The sequence below is a fragment of the Diadema antillarum genome, unplaced genomic scaffold (assembly GCF_040938485.1).
Source record: "Diadema antillarum isolate AM-2024a unplaced genomic scaffold, OU_Dant_1.0 scf00000110, whole genome shotgun sequence".
Lineage (NCBI taxonomy): Eukaryota > Metazoa > Echinodermata > Echinoidea > Diadematoida > Diadematidae > Diadema > Diadema antillarum.
The window spans coordinates 2333299-2353417 of NW_027270999.1; the positions used below are offsets into that span (position 1 = coordinate 2333299).

General features: G+C 36.0%; 1 protein-coding gene across 1 annotated transcript in view; it reads right to left on the minus strand.

Moving 5' to 3' along the window:
* Window positions 1-18224, minus strand: part of LOC139719410 (ras-related protein Rab-3-like) — a 79542-nt gene extending 61318 nt beyond the window's left edge. Inside the window, exon 1 of the mRNA XM_071630826.1 lies at window positions 18139-18224. The gene's annotated coding sequence lies outside the window, so the exon portion shown is untranslated. The remainder of the gene's footprint in view (window positions 1-18138) is intronic.
* Window positions 18225-20119: the final 1895 nt, after the last annotated feature.

The window sequence follows — 20119 nt, forward strand, 5'->3', positions numbered from 1 at the left end:
AAGCATTTCTACTGGTTTCTACTGGTTCCAATAAGAATTCTTACTGGTCTGCTACTGGTTCCAGTACAAATTTCCTACTGGTTTTCTACTGGTTTTATTTCACTTTCCATATTGAAACCAGTAGAAAATCGGTCTCCACTGAACCCGTACAAACCAGTAGAATTCTACTGGTTTTAGCTCTACTGGTTTCTATGGGAATTTCGACCTGGGTATAACCGTGTTCGTTATAACGGGAGTACACTGTATTCGTAAAAAGAAGCTTGTCAAAGTGAAGAGCATTTTACATAATGGTCACAGTATTTGTGTGTGTGTGTGTCAGTGGGTGTGTGTGTGTTTATCTCTTCAACAAATAAAAGCAGGTGTACATGTATGCCATATGCCATGTCAAGTTGTTCCTAGTATGTGGGTGAATATGCTTTGAGTATGGTTGCCTCATGATATTATGTAAGAGTTCTGCATCATCAAATATGACCCAGTCCACCAGGTATCTCATACACATCAGGATGGAACAAGTAGTAGCAAACATGTTCATGGCAATGTATCAATGAATTTGAACCGATGAATTACGTGGACACATGAAACTCAAAGAAACTAAAAATGGAAAAAAAAAACTATGTACATGTAATATGAAATATTTAACAAGATCACCTTTTAGTATCTCCATTCATTCAAAGACATTCACATTTCCATCTATTGTAGTGAGAGTAAAATGTGATATTCACTGAAAAGCAGATTGAAAAGAAACTGTAGACAGGGACTTCATTAACCATTTCAGTGCAAGCAAATCTTGTAAATTTACTTTGGGCTCTCTCTAGAGAGACTGAGATGACAATTGCACAGACACAGAGCTCTGCAGTTATATGAAATTTACTGGAAACTGCACATTGTTGGACTGGCCCTAATGTATAAAAAAACACAGAAAAACTGCTGGAGGCATTTGGCTATTTTTGTAAAAAAAAAAAAATCATTTCTGCACAAAATAACTAACCCTCTGATTTTCCTTTAGTAAAACCACTATCCTTTCAATTCAAACAAAACATGATTACAACTATGAGTATTATTGTGCTTTTTGTTGGCAATTACTCCAAGTAGATCAAGAGAAACCCTGACTAAAAAGTGATAGTGGATCACTACAGATGTGAACAGACATGAGATCTGCAGAACTTATATCACTGACGACCAACAAACATTTGGGTCTCTATTCTGGTTGTACATCAGAATAATTCATAACAAAGGCATCTACCTCATACAGGTTAATAATCAAGATTTTGCAACAAAAATATCAATCTCCATGAAGAACTAATGCACCTTCCAGGAGCAATTTAAGATAACTTCACAACAGGATTCCACAAAAGTTCACTTTTATTTGTGACTGAATGAAATCTTAATAAAGTAATGAAATTCATTTCACAATGAGAATATTTCAACAAGAATCACATGATAGCAGAAACTTCAAATTGTTTGTAATGCTTGATTTATGTGAATATCAATGTACATGTACGTAACTAGTTAAAGTTTATAGATTAGATGTGTACATGCCTGATATGCAACTACTATAGGCCTATGTTGTCCTGTAAGTATGGTTCAAACAATGCTTTCTCTTTGACTTGTGAGGCCACCATGGAATAAATAACAGCCAAGATTTACAACAGAAAAGATTTCACTAACACATCCAATGATGTCCAAGATATTGTCAAGGTTGATCTACTACATAATTCGTAGCAGCCAAGACCTCGTAGAACACACATTATGTCCATTGCATAGAGGCTTGAGAAGTTTTCACTGCAGCCTGCACCCTGCCCCTAAAGGCTGGCCTCATTCTAAAAATCATCAATCACTGGGTAAGCAGATCTATTCCCTGAGTGCGGAAGGAACAAATATTTAATGATCTGAGGCCTGGAGGCTTCAAGTCCAAAGGATTTCAAAAATTTCTCAGCTCCTCAGACCCTGCCATTCATATTTTGATACACTGTGGATGTGTAAACAAACTCATATAAAGAAAGGACTAGAGATATTCCATTGCATACTCTCTTTCAATTCACAAAAGATCAAAGGCAAATATTTCATTTGTGTGCCTTCATTCAAGCCAAGCATGCAGCAGTTGTGATTTTATACACCTGACAAACAGCATTATTATTTGAATGGCAACTTCAAAAAGTGTAATTCCAAGAATACAACAAAAAAAAAACCTGGATCAAATCCAGTGACGAAGCATGGCATAGCCAAGTTGTGCATTTACAACTGTTTACTCAATGCAGAAGAATGGAATTCCAACAAATAAAAGAGAGCTTTATGAAAAAAAAAAAATATCCTGAATCAGGCAAGCGTTCAGTTTGTGTTCTTTTCTCCATTTGCAGACAGGAAAACATGTACGATGCACAGCCATGAAGGACTTCCACACATTGTAAATTAACACCACCAATCATGAAAATGAAAATGCTCAGATCAACATTCTGAGGTGTAAACAGCATTCTCAAAGTATCATGTGGATTCACAAAATTGCCAAGTCATAGACCATAAATCTCAAAGACCTCTTGGCAGGCTGTTTAACTTAACCCATTGGGGATGAGTCCCGAGTATACTTGGGCAAGCGTTTACGGAAAATGCATGTTGTAGTGATTTCAAACCGTCCTCAACGGGTTAAGATTCCCTATCCATTCTTCCTCCCCACCCCATCCATTATGAAACTCATATTCATCTTACAAAAACCCAAGGTTGCTATCAAGTAAAATGTCACTTCAAATCTAAGTTCACATCTAACATTAGAAGTATACATCAAACAACAGATTTAACAAAAAAAAAAGTTCCAGTCTACAAGGACATGCAGTGAGAAAATTGTGGCATTTCAAAGTTTATCATAATTGCACAGGACACATACTTGGCACAATCTATTCTTATCAACTTTATAAGTTAAGGCAGGCTCTTTATTTACATGTGTTATAAGCAAATAAGATTTTTCAGATATGATAAAACTGTGTCAAATCCAAGAAGGGAAAATAGGGTATGTTTCTCTTCAGAATTTACTTAAATAGCAAGAAGCTTTGGGAAACTATTAAAATTATATCATAAACACCATGTCACATGATGTGGAAACACTAGAACTGTCACAATCTTTTATAGTCATAAACTCCCAATTTTGTACAAACCTTAAAGGGATCGTACAGTTTTGGTTGAGACCTAATTTCAGGTTTCTAACATTTTTTTGGTGAGATATTGAGAAACCTCTTATGAAATATAAAAGAGCATGTAATTCTATGAATAATTCAACATTTATTAACGGAAAATTGGTTTTGAAATGGCCGAGATATCCAAAAAGAACGATTCTAATAAAGTGTGGTATCACGATTGCTTTGTTTTACTTTGTTTTTGGATGTTTCAGTCATTCCAAACCCGGTTTTCATCAAACTTTCAATTTCTCTTAAAATGGTATGCTCTGTACTATATCATAAGTGTTTTCTTGGTATTTTGCAAAAAGTTAAAAGCCTAATTCTCATCTCCACCAATACTGTACCATCCCTTTAAGATCTGAACCCCCCTTTTCTTTATTCCTGAAGATTTTGTTGTATGAGGGTAATCTGCCCCTCATTCCTAGAAAAGCTTCTGAAAATGGAGATCAACATGAAGAACTGTGTGAGACAGGGAGGATATGGACTAGAGTACAGAAAGTACATTTTCACACATCTGCCTTCTGCACACACACACACACAAACATACTGCATACATGTGTACATAGTGATTTTGAAAGGGGCTGCTTTGGGATGCTGAAGCATGAAAGGTCCCATTTACCTTTACGAGCAGCAATTTAAAAAATGTTCAAGATATCACATTTCATGCACATGTGTAGGTCTATTGTACCACAAACATCCTATCATATATAATTTTTGCAATAAAGCCAAAAATATACATATTACATAAGGAGATATACGCATTTTTCTCTATAAACTGTAGCTGTAGATGGTTTAGGCTGGAAGCATTTTCTTTATCAATATTGTTCACATTTTGTATATTTATCAATACTTAGCATCAATTTTATTGATTCAAATTTTTACAGTTGTTGAGAATGTTTCTATATCTAATTCATACTTCAGAACTATTTTAAAGCATTAATGCTGGGTTTTTGTTTCATCTGCAAATGGTAATTATGCCTTTAATGAAACATTTTCTTGATGAAAACATAATTTGATCTGGCTAGACATTTTGACAATGCCCTGATCACAAAAAAAAAAAAAAAATACAACATCATAAAATTGACTGATATTGGTTCTGATGAGAATGCTTCCTCGATATGATGGTAATTAAAGCTGTAAAGTGAGGGTTGCCATGGTAATCAGTGAAAGGAAAAGAATGAGTAGTGTGTAGCTCAGACCTAAGTCATCATTCAACCTCTGTCAACTCTCCAATTAGTGTTTTTTTCCCCAAAACAATGTTGGTTTGAAAATATGGAACCATGATTACCCTACATTGACTTTTTACACATTTTTTTTAGCAGTCTAAATCAATGCAAGACTGAGATATCTTTTGAGTAAACTGACAATGTGAATGATAACTACAGGTCTCATTCCATAAAAAGAGACTTTTCCATTTGTAGCTAGGCATTCAACAGACACGTGTGTTAAAATTATATGTGATGCAAGCCACCCATGATTTGACCACAACGCCATCAAAAATTTGACTGTGTGCTAAATGTAAAAGCCTATGTGCTTTTGTGCGTGGTTGAACCTTGGCACAGAGGTTGAACCTTGGTGCGGATGCTGATATGTCAGATTTTTTGAACGGGAAACTAATTTCATAATTCAAAGATGCTGACCAATCCTGCCTTCCTGCTTTGATGCAGAAACGAAATATGAGGATTGTAGGCAAGACTTTCATGGCTTTGCATGATATAGGAATATATGCCTATTTGTGATTTATATCTTCCCTTATTTTGGCATTAATTCCTCAGAAATTAGGGAAAACTAGTTCAGGAAATTTAAACTTATTGTGACATGGAGAAAAATGAGCTTTGCAACAGGATACAAGAAACTGAATATGAAACATAATTTTTGCTTTCTTCCTGAAAGCTATTTAACAACAACAGCAAATCCTTTAAAAAAATCAGATGGAAAAATATTAAAAATGAAATAGAATAGAAATAGTGAAATCAGAATAAAACTGAAATGATCAAGTTATATATCAAGCTTAAGAGTGAATGTGAGAAAAAGCTACCTGTAGTCCTGCCTCGTGTCTCATCATATGAAGAACCAAACTCTGAGATGACAGGTGGGTGGGGTTGATCACTCCTCAATAACACTCCTCAATAAGGTCCAATGTCTTGGATTCTACCAGACTACCAGTCAATCCTCCCTTCTGGTCACTTATTCCTCTTTAATCCAGATTATCTTTCTTTGTAAGGAAAATAACTATGTGCCTCGGTGCAGCTGACATACACAAAAGCAGCGGTAAGAAAATAACACCTCTTAAGACAACTACAAGCAGCAGAGTTTGTTGTCAAAACTAGGTATCCTGTGAGAAAAGGGGACTAACTCCACTTCATGATTCGATCCTTCAAAGACAAGGCGAGCAGCACCGCCAGCTGAGGAGATAGAGTTTGTCAGACCAAGGGAGATGAAAGGCGGTGATGGTTTTTGGTGTGTGAGCGTAGGCAAGATCAAGCCCCTAGGTAGGGTGGTTGTGGAATGAGCAAAGACCACAATGTGGTGTGGAACTGAATCCCAGGTTCGTCTATCAATAATCCACTGCTAATGCATTCAGCTAAAGGTTTGCCCATTTCATCAACAGACTTCAGGCGAGTTGCTTTGCACATTAGCAATGCAGAGTGAGCGGAAACCCACTATCCAGCATGTGTGTGTGTGTGGATATACAGCATCTGTATGTGTGCGTGTGTGTTCATTCCAGTGTGTCAGTGTGTATGCCGGATGGGAAAAATGCATCCAAAGAGGGATTGGCTCACTGTGCAGTAGCACGCATTTCTGCATAACCACTGGGACATGCACGCCTTCAGACGCACTCGTGTGCACACACACACAAGCAAACACACACACACACACACACACACAAACTCATAGCGCATACAAAAAGCACACGTTTAACTGTGGTTGAATATGGGCATACCAGCTAATAAACATTGATCCATCTTGCATCCAACCTGCTCAGCAATGCATGCAAGTGGCTTGGGAAGCCACACAACTCCACCTGGTTCACAGAATTTCTTTATTCCAACACTCATTGATCCAGTACGTACCTCGGCTACTCAAAATACCATCAATGGAACACACTCAAAAAGGCATGGAGAAAATAGGTGTGGGCAATAGCGAACGGTCAATTGACCAATGATATAGATGGCCATGGAGGAAAAAAAATAGGAAGGACTGAAAATACAGGGCAGTGGTAGATTGACAGACATTGAAGAATGATGAGAACCATACAGTGCAGGTCCTAGGAGAGACAGATAGAAAGATGAGAGTTTAAATAGAAAAACATTTTGACTGTTGATAAGCAAGAGATGATGATTAAATGGGAAATAATAACTGACTAAGTAGAGAGACTGGTAGGCAAACAATTTTTGTATGGAGGCAATCCATATACAGATACACAGTGGACTGAGACTGGCAGCATAGAATCACATATTGTACTTTCACTAGAAGAAAATTCTGTGTAAGCCAGATTACTGTTCAAGGAGGGTAAACAGGGCAAATCAGAGTTCAGCAAACTGACTACTAAAGCCCTTTACAAAGCAGCTGTAAACCAAAGTTGTTGTGAATACCTGACAACATAAAAGAAGTGCTTAAGACAGAACTGAGATGACAGTGTAACTAAAAGAAGAAAGTGAAAATTCGAGAACTAAAAAAAAAAAGAACAGAAAATCAGTTGAATGGTTAAATTGACACAGACACAAGACTGACCACAAATCATCTTCTTGAAGCTTTTCTTTTCTCCATCAAATAAACTGTTTTAGTCAATACAAACAGTCTTCCAAGCTGAGCTATACAGCTTCCTTTATGGAGTCCAGCTAAAACTAAGGGCAAGAAGATAGTGGTTTGCATCTCCAGACAATGTGCAATACGTCTTTTTACACTGCTATGCTGAAAAAAAAAAGAAATTCATATGAAACTTTGGTGAAAGCTCCTTATGGCAGTTGTGCCAAGAGACACCCAAAATGTTGCCAGAAATTTTGAAGAGTGGAGTCAGTGTCTTTTATCAACTTCACACTTATGAATTTGGTTCTGACTAAATGCAATGAGAATGCTGACCAAGGATATTTTTATTACACGACTTCATCTCAAGGATTTGATTCTCCCAAAAGCACACACAAGATTTGCACCTTACCATCCATGGTACTGTTAACACCTTGACAGCCTGATTTCCTGCATTTCCCACAGACCCCTGCCAAAGTGCGGGCCGGGTGAGTTTTCCCGTGTTCAGTCAAATTATTCATATAATCCTTGTACAGCTTGCAAGCACATCCACGTGCCAGCAACAAAAAGTCCATAATACATAACTAGGATTTGACAAATATACTTGTAATACAACAACAAAAAAATACATAATATATAACATACATTTTTTTTTCTTTAAGCATCACTGCAAAGTGATGAAATGGATGCTTCCCAAGGTCTTAATTGACAGACTTTTCTTGTCAAATGGTCTACCTAAGTTCATTATTTGTTCAAACATGAATTCCACAAATTGTTACCTGGGGCAAGCTCAAGTATTTTGTTGCTATGAAAATGAGTGCTGGGCCTAACCAACTGAGAAAAAAAAAGGTAATTTTCTGAACTGTACACAAGCTCTAAGTGATAACCAATAAATGCTGGGGTAATGTTAAGTACTATGCAAAATTGGAGAAGTATGCTGTTCACTTGTTCCTACATCTAGCATCCTTGGAGCAACTATAGACTACAGCAATACAATGTGCACAGCTACATTGTATCTCATAAAGTGTAGAGGATAGTGTTTTTTCTTTCAGACAAAGGGAAGTTATTGATCACATTATTTGTGACTATTGGCAGTAGCTCAATATGAAAGCATCACATTTAGAACCATTTGGAACTACTCCTTTGGCACTGTACATGTACATAGCCTGGAAGAGAGCTACAGTCACAAAAGAATCAAAATAATCCAAAACCTGAAGGGCTATTCCACGGTTACTCACGTTACACTTGGAGAAACCTTCACTCATTCCTGGAGCTGTAACTCCCTTATTATAGATATGAACCAAACAACTTTTTATCACAACAAAGCATACAGTCTGACTATCCTTTGTATAAAAACAAAACTTGAGAAATTTTGATATGCTCCTGGCAAAGCTTTAAAATGTGTCGGTTACTCACGTTACACGATTTGGACATGCATAAAATGAAAAGTCGACAAAAGTGAAAAGTGTCCTCATACCAAGCCTTTATGAAAGTTAATTATATCCATTTCAAAGAAGTACAGTAGGGAGACAAACTTTGTATATAGTATGAAAAATAATGAATGCATGGTTTTTTCTTGGGGTGCAGATAAGGTGGTTACTCACGTTACGGTTACTCACGTTACATTTTGTCCATGTATGGTCCTCAATATAAACGTCACAAAAAAATTAATAATGTGTGTAGCATTCAAGTTTCTTTTTCGAAATAATGTGTGTAGGATATCAGAGACCAGTTTATGTTAAAAGATAACATTCTGAGTAGGTTTCCTTTTCTTTTATACTAAATTGGACTGTATGCTATTTATGTATTTACTATACTGTATGAGATCTGGCATGGGCTTTGCAAATGAAAAAAACTCGAAAACAAATGCATTCAATTTAATTTCTTGCCTCAGCATCAATTAAAAAAGAACAGCAGTAAGTATAAAAAAATAGACAAACATGATTAAATACTCTTCAGATTGGCTATACAATAGACCCTAGACATAGACTCAAAATCCAAATCAAATGTTCACATTGAGCTCTCCTTTCTTGATACTGTCCATTTCATTTAACCTGCATTTTGACTATACTATCCAGCTGATATGTGTTTGTATTGAAAGTTAAAGTGTCAACAATTATTGTCAATATTGATAGCTGGTGCATCTACAGTAGTTTTTTTCATTAAACATCTTCTATTTCATGTAAAAGATTACAAGGGTTGGGCCATTTCCAATACATCCCAACTTGCTCCATTACAGATACAGTGTACGATATACTTGATATGTAGTTATTCTCTTGGCCAACAGCAATTATACTTCTCCAGGATACATTCTTCTGTCTTACTCCACTGTATACCAGTCTCTAATAGATAGATGGGTTCTCTTGTGCCTCCTCTGACTCTGGTTAAACTTGACTTGCTGCATCCGCAGAAATCAAGAATTTTGAGATCTCCTCAGCTTTTGAAAAAATAGATACGATTTATGCTTGTGATTCCTGGAATGGGCTGTGTGGCTTCATATATGATACCAATATGAAGAAAATTTCTAGCCTTCATCTCAGCTTGTGACAGGACTGCCACTGTTACACCCTACATGCCCTTAACTGAAGCAACAAATGTAGTAGCATCACACATATTAGCTTTTCTGATCCTTACTTTACCCCACATTTAATGTTTCACAAATATACCTATCCTGTCCACTAGTCACTGGCCATGGGATGTGTCTAAAAAGTTCCACTAAATCTAGAGTTTATCTATGCAGTGTGTACAGTGATGCTGCAATGCTTCTGTTTTTTTAATTATGATGCTGGGCCATCTGACCAGAGAAATCCTTTTTCACATGATCTGGTAAGCCATCCAGCATTTTCCTTTTCTGTGGGCAAGATTGTCTGATGTGTTGATGTGGGAGTGCTGAGAGCCAGAATGCCACACTGCCACTGTAAAAAAGACCAACCTGCCTTTGATTCCAGTAGGTACTCTGGATCTTATCTTGAGCAACACAGGTGTAATTTTTGCTGAAATGAACCTAAATGAGGGCTTCTTTAGGAAAATTATTGTTGGTTGTCTGGTTGCATGTCTGGTCCTCATATGCCTGGTGACGCTTGTTATGTTGGAGGAACTGAGGCACCAAACTACAGTATGTTGTAATCGACTTGGTCATGTGTGGTGCTCTCCTCAACAGCTTTCATTTATCGTTGTCTTCTGTGCACAGTTTTCCAAATGTACTGCTGGGTACCAGCACTGTCAGAGTTCATGATTCTTATGAATCTCCACCATCCTTGCACAAATTGCACTCATTCATCCAGCATACTCACTTACATGTAGGTTAACTATGTACACATGAATCTCTAGATCTCTGGGAGCTCATGCAGAATGGGACATGGTGATGATACTTTGTGAAGAGCACTAATTTCCATGATGAAGTTCTCATGATATTTACGTATCTTAAAAATAAACACTGTGGGGAAGCTTGTTTGAAAGTTGGACATGATCGAGACAAAGTTCAGTAAATTTTACTTATACTTTCCCACTTTGACATCTGGGAACACCTTGTAGAAAAGAGCATGCGTTTCCAAAATTGACAATGCCATGTACCAAGCTCATATTTATTTATTTATTTGTTTATTTTTGATGAGGAAAGAGTCATATCAGAGAGGGGTACTCTCATTTCACTTTTAATTAACCAAAAATAACTTCAAAGCTTACCACGTGACTTAAAATTTGCCATCCCACAGTAAATGTTACCTAAATTCATAATTTTTGCTGGTTACTCACGTTACAAAATGGTTACTCACGTTACAAGGTTACTCACGTTACAGTTTTTCTTCATCATTTTTATAGAGATTAGTATTTTGTTGTGATTTTGATAGTCATCACCTTGTCAAAGTTTGTTTGAAGGAAGAGAATTTCAAATCCCACCAATTTAATGTGAAGAATTTTTCTCTCAGAAAACAAAGTCAGTTTTTTTGGTTACTCACGTTACATCGCCTTAGTGGGTTACAATATCTATTTTTGAAAGAGTTCTACAAATTTACTTGAAAAGCTGTTGTGTATTTTAGGTAATTTGAGTCTTCTAAAATTCAGAAATGAATAAATTGGTATGATTTTGCAATAATGAAATGGTAATATGTCATATTCCATTTTTCACTATTTTTCTTGTATTTTGGGACAGAATGGAAGTCACAACTTTCAACCATTTTTTCACAAAGTAAACATATGAAAATTAACTTTTTACTTTTGGTTCCTGAAAATATCATGTATGAAGGACTAAAAATGAAAATAACACAGAAAAATATTGAATTTGAATTTTTGAGCTCATGTCCACCAACCTGTGGAATAGCCCTGAAGACAATTAAGTGATTCTTTAAAAAGACAACCTAACTCTTCTAGACATGTAACGCTAACTAACTCAGCATACACAATAAGTGCCTTTTATTCAGATTCATATATTTTCAACAAAATTGATAGTAACAAATAGTAACAAATTTCCATGACTGACTAAAAACACTGGCCAGTATACTGAGCGGGGAAAAAATTCAATTCTAGCCTTCAAGTGATGGCTTAAGCATAGCTTGGTCTTCATTTGACCAAACATTGCTATGAGAGAGATACATATATGTACATGCAATGGAGAACAGGACATCATTACATTTGTACATAATAAGTCGTGGCACAAACATTTAAGCAGCTATAGAGCTCTAGCGATATCGTGATATCCCAACAGTATACTTTTACATAAATGTTACAAGATGAAGCTGAATAGAGTATTTGATATATTATAAGATGAAATCTAGATATATGACTTTTCTGACTGATAAACAGGTTGGGCTATGCCAAACATCATATGGTACGATCATAACGCTTTCTTTAGCCATGGTTTATGAATATTGTGAGAGCTTCTGGAAGAGAATTCATTTCCATATAGAGCACCTTGAAATACACACTTTCAAATTTCATCTAATTTACAAATTCACAGTCACAATGTTATACTCCCAGTAGAAATCACTTTTTTTTTGCAAACCATCAGGAAATTTAAATGTTTACAGATATGAAAAAAAAATAATGTTAAAAGAAACTTATAGGGATGATATAGTAATTTGTGAGATGGGGGACTCTGATTATCAACTTTTTGCAAGAAAATTATAAACCACTTATGAAACATTAAACAGCGTTAACAGTGCAAAGAGGAATCCACAGTTCATTTGATGAAAACTGGTTTTGAAATGGCTGAGATATCCAAAAACAGAGTAAAACAAAGTCTTCCTAATGAAAGGAAAAAATAAAAAGAAACACAAAATGTTCTGTGTGCACAGTGGTAACATACACATTGATTAGCATTTCAGTAATGGTAATGGAAACAAAGCTGATGAAATCTTTTGAATAATAGATTGATAATTTTGATATCAAGCAATCACTACATCAGCAATAATTTAATTTCAGTTTGCTTTCATTATAGAAATTTTAATTAGTAATTTAATAGACTCTCTGGCAACTCAACATTTTTGACTGACCTCATAATGTCAAATACCTCTTGTATGATGTTCACTACATGTAATCCTTGTGTCTTCCACCAACTTACAGTACATTCCATATCAACAAACTTATTTCTTTTTACCCAAAATGTTTATCACAATATGGAGTGTTATGAACTGAAAGGATTTCATGTGCCTTACTCTGTTGGTTGTATCTTTTTTATTTCTTTGTTACATTGTACTTGCATACTTCAAAATTCTCTTACAGCTTCAGAAATCTATAACTGTATTAAGCACACCGTATACATTTGTAATTTCCCCTGTAGATCGCATAATGTAAACATTTTGATGCTAGTGGTTGGGTCCTAACACTGGTCATACGCTATATGGAAATGAATGAGGTGATCTTACGCACACACGCACAACACGCGGAGGTCATACCAACATGTACTTGTTATTTTCGTTGATCCATAATGTGGAATTCACTGTGCATGGATGTACATGTATATTGTTAACGCATCTAATTTTCTCCTTATTATCGCGACTAAGACATTGTCACTTCACAATGGGTATGCATTCTCAGAGCTTATGACTTGATATTACTTTTACCAACACATAACAATTGCTGAGAAAATCTAAAAGAGTATGTTAGTTTGGGAGATAGAAAAAGTGTTCCATGTTTTTGTCTATAGATGATCACACACAGTGTAGAGCTCAAGCAGTGCACCGGCACATTGTTGTTGACACATTGTTATGGAAATTAAATAGCATCACCATTGTTTTAGATTTTATAGTTGATATGTATTAGGGAAAATGGTGATTCCTAATGAACAAAGCTGTGCATGAAACATGCGCTCTTCTTAGCTTTTTTTTTTTTTGATTGAGTCCATTAGACAACACTTATTAGTTTCCAGTCTGTGTTCTGCTAGTGATATGTAATTGCTTTCTATAAACCGTGTAAATAATCAGCCAACTTTAATTTCTCCAATCCCAGTTTCCATGTTTTCATTTTATGGAGAGAGAGTTGACTGACACCACTGATCAAAAAAGGAAAAAAAAAGAGAAAAATGGTGAATATGAAACTTGAAAGTGACAAAAAAGAGCTCATTACAGATTGTCATCTGAACAAGTAACCAATACTCCCTTATTTGTACTCATTGTGCATATCTTATTACAGACTTTGCATTACTGATTTTTTTGTTTTTGTGGGGGGGACAATGTTTAACGAAAGAAAAAAGTTACAAAACTTAAAAAAACTTCCGATTATAAGTAATCATAATGCAATGCTATTCAGCTCCATCTAAGGTCTTTTTTTAAAAGCATTACAGCACTAACAGATACTGTACACATGCTTCTGAAGTGAAAAGGGAATTCCCATAGCTTTTAGTTTATCTGCTCTGTACACACAATGAGAATAGCTCCTCAGACCATCATGTGCCTATTGCAAAAGATCCAATCCCAAGATAAAGCAGCTGAAGGAGTGTCCTTTAACCCATTGAGGACAAGTCCCGAGTATATTCAGGCAAGTGTCATACTCTGTATGCATGTTGTAGCAAAATCAGCCTGTCCTCAATGGGTTAAATAACACATCTTTCATTCAACGACAACACCAGTGTAACAGGTGTTGCCTGTCACACGAATGATGATACACAATACCATCTTTACACACTGTCCTACAACGCTATGGAGAATCATAGTACGCTGTGCTATACTGGGTAACTGTGCAAGAAAGAAGTTTGCATAAGAAATATAAGCACAGACAATACAGCCCTGGCAGTTCCAACTTCAAAATAAAATGTTTACTGCATCATACATGGATCTGAAATCAGCATAATCAGCAATATAAGTGCATACCCATTGTAACTCTTCTGGTTCGTACTAACCTTCACATGTCATGTATTATTAAATCTTCAATCCAATCAAATTGAAGATTTGAAAATTGAAAAAACAATATAACACCTGACAAATCATACACATACTGCATATCATGCATACTGTTTATGACATTCATAAACTTTTACAGAGGCAAAGAGAATGCTAATAGCATCAAAGAGAAAAGTCACAAACGTCTGGCCATACAGTAATTTTTGTTGTCTCTGCAAACCATTAAAGGACCTAAAATAATGTTGTCAGCATTACAAGCCCATTTCAGAGCTCCAGGGTGAATTGCCTTGTGCTTGAACCAAGGCATAATCACAACAATGAGGCTAAAATAAACATACACTGTACACAATGAATGATAATACTGCAGTCAGGGTTTACAAAATTAGCCTTCAATGCATGATTTTCAAACACATAATGTGGAAAAAATGAAATGTGGTTTGATGCAAAGCAAAGATTCAGAGAAAATAGTAAGCTCAATTCAAATAGATATTAATGTCATCATACTGTCTGTAAAATCTCTACCTGCACAAATATTTACGTATTTGCACGTATTTACGATTTTCTGTTTGTATTTTATGTCAGCTTGTATTGCATATTGTATATTGAATTGCCGAATAAATAATAATAATAATAATGAAATATTCTAAGATTGATATTACGCTAGAATCATGCTGGATAGGAGTACAGAGGAAATATGAGAATGTCAATCCATTTTAACCCATTGAGGACGGGCTGATTTTGCTACAACACACATTTCCCATCTATAGACACTTGCCCGAGTATACTCTGGACTCGTCCTCAACAGTTAAGGTTGCTACAGGTTGTTCGACATTGTAATATCTGAATTTGTAGGAGAGCTCCAGTTTTGCCAAAAATTATAAGAGCCAATTGTGGATTGGGTACACAGTCATTTCACAGGGTACTGTACTTGAACCTATTAATAAAAAGTAAGAAGAATTTTTCACTGAAAACCTGCAGTATTGTCACATCAATGTAACGCTAATTCTTATTATGAAGATATACATTGCAAATGAAACAGGTCATGAATCTGTACAAGACTGCTTTCTGCTTCCAAACTGATGGCATGTTCTGTACATTCATGCCATATATTTAGTGAGTCCAGTTTTATTAAATTAGGACTTTTCTGAAAGTGGCTAAAGTTGATAAATGGAATGCAGTATTATCACACACCTTGTTCATGTACTGTGTGTACTGGTACTAATTATTGTACACCAGTACATGCATGTATCCAAATCATGATGAAAGTTGATATTTTTTGAGTGTGTGTTGTTAAATTTGCAAATAGATACCCACTCCTTAAATTTTGTGAAAATGAAAGATCACAAAATATGGCATGATATTACCTCTGAATCTGTATTGAAAAATGCAAATACCATTTGTGTATAACCATGTGAGTGTTTGTGTGTATACACTAGGACCCTGTAAAGGTCACATGCCAGAGTTTGTATGCTCAGCATCATGGCATTTACCTTGTAAATACTGCATGTAAATTTGTAGGCAAGGACAAGGCAATAGGACAATGAGGGATTCTGTGGCATTTAGTCTCATGTCTACCTGCCCCTTTTCTCAGCAGACTGTCTTTCTGTATATTACATTTGTGTATGGAATAAGATGAAATATTAGTTAACTTACATGTGTTAGGCTAGTGCATGACTACATACATTCTGCTCTACAAAGATTATGCACACAAAAGACCAGTAATATTACACTCCATGCATTGTATAACACAGTACCTGTAAGATTTGTATGTAGTACATAATGTACACAATGTCTATCGTCCCACTTTCAAAGTACTAGGGCAAAGTGCCTCAGTAGGACCGTACCAGCATTTTCTCTATTTTACTGCTGCCTTGGGACCAAACCAGAAAAGTGTGTACCATCATTTTTCCCCTAGTAGATTTTGTTTTTTTCAATCCACCAAGATGTCTAAAACTCTATATTACACCATAATATCACTCTATCCTGAGGATCAGTAGACACTATTACAACTTTTTAGTCATCACCAATCAAAACTCTTCATATAAAATATTTCATTTCATAGATTCTCTGAGGTGTAATAGTTTGATGACTCTCACAAAGAGAATGTGTAAAGAACACCATGTTTTCACAGGAGGGAAATCATTCATGATTCACATTTTATTTTCTCTCTTTGTGTGCTAAAGATGCCTTTTCCAACTTAGTCACACAATCAGAACTATTTGGGGTACCATTATAAGGTAGTGATGATGATGATTAACTGAGAATGTGTTTCAAATCTAAACTTGCAAAATATTGGAGTCAAAAGGGGCCTGAGCTTTTGATCCCAGCAGAGTCTTCATCAGAGGTAAAAAGAAATATCATAGCTGATAAAAGATTCTCTGATCTTGATGCCATTAGTTCAAATTGATATCTCTTTGGGCATATACTCTTCATGTTTTACGACAGTTTGAGGCTTTACTATGAAATGCACTGTAATATGTGAATTCATAACTTCGTGAATAATTGAGCAATATTGTCAATTCTTTATGTACCGGTACAATGTGTAGTTTGTAAGTGAAGAAGGGGTTCTAAACGGTCTATGTGCATCATCTGTACATTAAAGGGGCCCTCATATAAGCATTACCCCTATAACAAGGGGGAAAATACAAACATAAATAAAAAGTTACAAAGGATTACATGTCTTGCTCTCTTAAGAAGTGGATCAGGTTCTTCAGCAATATACTTGGTCTAGAGCACAGAATGATATATATATTTTTTTCTTTTTGCATCATGTTTCACATTGTTATGCATGAGACTAAGAAGACACAGTGCTTATTGGCTCATGACACATGCCATTCATTAAACTTTTGGACCTGTACAAATGTATGTAAAATAAAATGGATCGAAGCATTCTGCTTCATGTAGTCAAAAAAGAAATACAAACAAAAACCAAATGAACAAAAACAACATGGTGGGGTACTCAACAATTGCATCCAACATCCCCTTCCCCCCCCAAAAAAAAGAAAGAAAGAAAGAAAGAAAGAAAGAAAGAAAGGATAAATGTACTTGTACTAACAATGCTGATAAGAATTTACACTTTGGCAATATAGTTAATGTTCATTTCCTCATCCTTAATAGAGGCAAGAAATAGATAATACCGGTACCAGTACCTCAAAAATAATTGCAAATGTCATATCAAATATCATTCAAGCATAGGGCCTATCAAACAAAATCTTTCTGAAGATTTGTTACTGCAGTTTTATTAGCCAGCTGATAGAAGCAAATAGCCTTACAATGTTATATACTGCATTACTATTTTTTATCACTGTATCAAACTTGATGAACTGGATAACTGTGAACAGTTTTAAAAAGAAGGAATGGAAAAGAATGCTGCATTCCAACAGAACAAGTCAATGATGGCTATTCAAAAAGTATTTAGGTGTACTTATAAGTATAAATGCTACCCAAATCTCGTTGCCAAATGCCATCTTCACAAGTTCACATCCTGACATCATATTCGATGGACACCGAGAATGCTCAGCAAAATGTGTCATCACTTTAGATGCATCTATTCAGATATGAACACATGGCAGATTATCGACACACAGACAGTACACACACGCTCAGTGCATATATTTAAAGTACACGGGCCAGAATGATATGATACAGTATGTGCAGCGGAGGCGCCGCTGCTTGCACGGGCTTGCTGTGGCGTCTTTTTACAGGTGGTAGCCGTCACAAGCTACGGAGCCGGCTGGTGGTAATCGCTGTATCAAAAGCTTTCCAGACCTCGCATTCGACTCCATGTTATGCATATTTCTTTGTCATACTATCTTGCATTACATGGATATCCATTTCACGGGATTTACTGCGGATCATGAATACCAAATGTAACATTTCGGGTTACTTACCTTCTTTTCTGTCTGTTGTGCACTGTGTAGCAAGGATAAAGCAAGCGAATGAGACACCGGTATTGTATCGTGAGACAACCTCTTCTCTAAATTGGCGCATAATGCATGCACACGCACAGACAGCAGCTGCAATTCGCAATCGCGATGAGTCTCGTGAAAAGTGTGGGCGGGGCGCGGCATTGCAGAAGTTAGTCTTTATGGACAGTCGTCATATTATCGAAAAGATTTATAATGTGACAGTTACGGTGCCGCTGCAGTTAAATACGCAAGAATGCGTTATTCAAGTTATCATAACATGTATCCCTTCTCCCGATTGGCAGTTTACATTCATTAATCTCTTTTAATCGCCAGGTTTGATAAACATTGGAATCAATGTGATGGTGTTAAAGTGTAAACCACATGATCATATCAAATTGTCGGTTTGTATATGTTCCTAACAAGGAATTTGTGCATACTTTGTATCTTTTTTTTTTTCATATTCCAGAGCAAGTGGCTGGATGGTAATGCACTATGCAGTTTGGAAAATCTAGGCAAGAAATGTAGGGGTTTAAGCATTAAAAGGGGTAGACATACCTAGAGAGCAGAAGGGTATTTAAAGACATCATGTTTCCAAGTGTAGTTTGCCAGCAAACAAAAATAATACATACAGTCATAATTTTGTGTGTGTCAGATCACTACTTAGCCCCCTTCCCGTCTTCACTGTCATGATTCAAGCAAAAATTGTTTAATTCTAAAATAGCATTAGACATTGAGAATAATCATCTAATACACTGGTGAAACTGAGAAGGTATCTTTCAAATCAACTTTTGACATAGGGCCTACATGATTTTGTTTTCATTATTTCGTTAATAAAGCTTTTCAAAATTTTGCGCAAAAGAGAAAATACCACTGCAGGCTGTGATAAGACTAGGTAGCTGTCGGCGGCTGTGGTCCGTATGAATTACGTAATAATCTTGTCAATATGCATTGTTGCAATGGAAATTCATGTGATAAAGAAAAGTACAGAGACGAATCGCATGCATACTTTGCTTCATAGAAAAAAAAAAGACCGTTTACCGCGGTTGTAGAGAAAGTAGTACATATAGTCCTAGGCCTATCAAAGAACGTGACGCAATATGCAAACTGGACAAAAAGAGATGATGTCGTCGTCTAGCCCTCTCCGACTGGTTTACAAGAAAAATACTTGAAAAGTCTTTGTGCTTTCCCCCATCGATATGCAAAGAATCATTGTCTAGTCCTTACAAATATAGAATGATTTAATGTGAAGAATATAGCATTTTGATTCATCTAGAAGAAGAAACTTAGTGGATATTATTCAAGACCAGGACATCATATCCTCATAGAATTTGACTTATGATTGCAATCGATACCACCGTTCTGAGAAGAGAGACTTGGACGTGTCATTGCTGTGTTAGTCTTGGTCTTATTTCAATGAAACTCTCACTGTTCTCCTTTGATATTGTCTTTTTTCCCCGAGTCTATATAGAGCATGGAATGAATTGGTTTAACTGGCTTTATGTATTATCTTTCCATCTCAGCAATTTGGATGCCTTTTATTCTTTGTTTTATTTTTACACAAGGTCAATAAGCATATCAATTTTTTCAAGTTTGAATTTGGTGTACGTCTTACGTACAATTTGTCATGATGATGTCTTTTTGGTAGATAATATCATTATGACAGGGACATAATGATGTTGTTGGAGGGGATTTTTATCACTTATTCTCGCCCAATATACACATTGTGCCAATGGTGAGGAGTGTAAGATCATCAGCTACATGTGGGCCCTATGTATACAGACAGCATCACCATATGATTTCAAGCAACACCATGTTCGTATACTCATGCACAGTATTTAATTACAAAGAGTGTAAGGGGGATTCGCCCTGTATTATTGCAAAAGAATGAAGGCATTCACTGAAAGATTTGACGTATTACGTCATTATCACATCAAACGTAATTTTTAACAGTGCTCATATAAAT